Here is a 3,750-nt window from a genome sequence, read left to right on the forward strand (position 1 = left end):
TAGTAACACTGAAGCACACAGGGAAACAGAAGCCCAGGAAGGAGATGGAGAAAGGAATCTCCGAGGAATAGGATAGTAACTAGGAGAAAAAGTAGAACCACAGATGTGAAGGAAGGAGGGAGGGTGATGCTGTGGAGATGTAAGGCCAGATCAGAAGGGAGAGAGGAGTCCATTGGGATTCATTAGGTAGGACATCCTTGTTACATTATGGATACCTATCAGTTGGGACAGCTTGGGGGCCCACGTGAATGAAGACAGACTACATGAAATTGAAGAGTGAGGAAGAGAAGTCCAGGGTACTTCATTTGAAAGGAAATGAGGAAGAGTTTGGTAGGTAGAGCGGAAGACAAAGGAAGGTTATTTGGGTTGAAGGATACTTGAATACATTTTTAGAATCAGGAAAAGAAGACCTTAAAAAGGGAGAAAGTGAAAATGCAGGAGTAACAGACTCCATTTTTGTCATTCTAATCTCTTATTCTGAGCGCAACCCTCCAGGGAAGGTAGTAGTATCGCTGTGGCAGAGATGCAGAGTTGGCAGAGATGCAGAGTTGGCAGAGATGAGGCAACTGCAAGGGAGAATTTCAGTCACTGAAATCTGAATGTTCAGATCCGGGACTTAAACACAGTTACAACCCCAGAATGGTTGCACTCCCCAGGGTAACTTGTCACAAATACCTTGAACCTTGTTCTTTCTTGGGAAAAAAAAAAAAAGAAATTGACATACTAGACTCAGTACACTGTTTAAACATTTACCTTCTTAATGAATCCTCCCCATACTCCGGTAAGTAATATGAGTTTCACCCTTCCTGGAGTGTCTGTTAATCCCAGGCACTGAGTTGAATGTTTCATATTCATTGTTATTTAATTCCCACGATGTCATGTCAAAGTAGACGTAATTACTCCAAGATGAAAAAATGAAGTTTCACTGCGGTCACAGCTCTTGCCAAACTACACGTTAACCATTGATTTCTGCTTCTCATCTCCCCAAAATACATCAGGTTATCAGTGTTTTTCAAAAGTCTCAACCAATTAGTGGACATGAATGTTACTCATGTACATTTGGAAATAAATAGAGGTAAGTGCACGTAAAGTGAACGATAAATAGTAGTTTTGAAAAAAGACTTTGTTGGCATGTAATCCACATGCCATAAACTTCACCCATTTAAAGTGTACAATTCAGTTTTTTTTTTTCATTCTGCATATTCACAAGGTTCTGCAACCATCACCACAATCTCATTTTAGAACCTTATAATCACGTTGGAAAGAAGCCCCATACACATTAACAGTCACTTCCCACCCTGTTCTCCTTCTCCAAGCAAATGGAAATCAAATTTCTTAGTCCATAAGTTTACATATACTGGACGTTCTTCCAAATGGAATCACATAATATGTGGTCTTTTGTGATTTTCTTTCATGCAGCATCACGTGTTCTAGGCTCATGCGTGTTATGGCATGTATCAGTATTTCATCCTTTTTTTGTTGCCAAGCCATACTCCCCTGAATGGAGAAACTAAATTCCATCCGTCAGTTCATCAACTGATGGATGCCTGCGCCCCTCACAGTCTTTGACCACTAGGAATAACGATACCGTGTATGTTTGTGTACAGGATTTTGTTTGGACATAGAGTTTCATTTCTCTTTTGTAGAAAGCTAAGAGTGAACCTCCTGGGCCATAAGGAAATTCTGTTTCTAGTACTGAGGAGCAGCCAAATTCTTTCAGACCAGGCTGCCCTATGTTATAGTCCCACTAGCAATATATGAGGACTCCAATCTCTCCACATCCTTGTCAGCAATTGTTATCGCCTGTCTTTTCTATTCTTGTCATCCTACTGAGTATGAAGTGGTAGCTCACTGTGGTTTTGATTTGCATTTCCCTACTGGCTAATGACGATGGTGGGTGGCTTTTCGTGTGCCTATTGGCCATTTGTATACTTTCTTTGGCAAAATGTCTATTCAGATTCTTTGCTCATTTTTGAATTAGGTCATCATTTGACTGTTGATTTATCAGAGTTCTTTATATATCCTGGATACGTCTACCATCAGATGTATTTTCTATGGGTTGTCTAAAAGTCCACGTTATCTACTTTTTTGTTTTGTTGCTTGTACTTTGGTGTTGAATGCATACAAAAACACACAAAAGCCTTTGCCTAAAGGAAGGTCACAACGTAAGACTTACGGAAGAGAAACGTAAGATTTAGTCTTATATTTCCTTATAAGAGTTTTATCATTGTAGCTCTTATATTTAGGTCTCTGATCCGTTTTGAGTTAATTTTTGTGTGTAGTGTGAGGTAAGGTCCAATCCACTCTTTCGTGTCTAGTGGTCCCTCATCATTTTGTGAAATTACTTTCTTGCTTTTCTTTTTTTATTTTTCAATTGACAAGTAAACATTGTATATATTTATGGTGTACCTCAGGATGCTTGATATCTGTATACGTTGTGGAATGGCCAAATCAAGCTAATTAACATATTCCACCCTTCACATATTTATCAGTTTTTGTTGTTGTTGTTGTTGTTGTTGTTGGTGGTGGTGGTGGTGGTGGTGGTGGTGGTAGAAACACCTAAAAGCTACTGTCTTAGGAATTTTCAAATAACCAATCTATTGCTATTGAATATAACCACTATGACTTACAATAGCTCCCTTGAACTTATTCCCCCTGTCTAACAGAAATTTTCTACCCATTGCCAACACTCCCTATGCCCCCCGAACCCTTAACCTCCAGTAGCCACCATTTGTACTCTCTGCTTCTGTGAGTTCTAATTCTGAGACCCCACATGTAAGTGAGATCACTTGCTATTTGTCTCTCTGTGCCTGGCTTATTTCACTTGACCTAACATGCTCCAGGTTCATTCATGTTGTCACAAATGGCAGGATTTCTTTCCTTTTTAAGGAGGACTCATGTTCCTACCACGTACTCCACAACTCGGGGAGACAACGAGGCTCCGCCTGAGTTCCTCCTCCCGCCAGTAGGCTGAGGCAGGCATACGGCTCGACATGTCTCTTTCTTCTGTCTTGCAGATAGTTCTCTTCCATTGCATTAGGTCCATATCTTGGGAACCATTGTCATCTCGGTTCTTTCGTTGCTTTGCGGGGGAAGGATCAATGTGGTGTTTTTCTTTTCCCTCCAATACAGCCAGAAATGCAATCTCCTGAAACGTAATTTTTAACATCCCATATTTAGCAAGATCTTATTCAGGTTGGCAGAAAGAAAATGGGAAAGAGAATCTTCGTCAAAGTGTCTCTAGGAAAGATTTTCCAATGTGCAAGAAGATATACTCAGGCAAGACAGTCGGTTTTTCCGGTGGACACCCTTGTGCCTGCATGTGATAATGGAAACACTTATGTTAGAGATGCGAATCCTAACCAAGTATCTCTGGAATGCTGGGAGCAATCTCCCTGGGTCTTCTAGAGGCGGGAACTGGCCACCTTGCGATGACGAGAGTTTATCTCAGAGACCATGCGGCTGTAATTTGGTTTTCCCCAGCTAGTATCTGCAGCTCTCCCCGGCTGTTAACAATTTCTCCAATGTCCATTTGTGGGTCCGAATTCACTGTTGCTTACATGTTTTACAGCCTGACCCATGAGAACGACCTTCACTCACTTCAAGTCTACTATTTAAGTGAGAGACAGTGATGGCATCAACCCCACCAACCGCACACCTCACATTGGGAAGAGCATGCAGACTGTGATAGTGGCTCAGAGTCAAGTCTCAGGAATTGTGGTGGAGTCACAGAAATTGTGGTGCCATTCC

The sequence above is a fragment of the Rhinopithecus bieti genome, unplaced genomic scaffold, assembly GCF_001698545.2.
Source record: "Rhinopithecus bieti isolate Rb0 unplaced genomic scaffold, ASM169854v2 scaffold_27604, whole genome shotgun sequence".
Classification (NCBI taxonomy): Eukaryota; Metazoa; Chordata; class Mammalia; order Primates; family Cercopithecidae; genus Rhinopithecus; species Rhinopithecus bieti.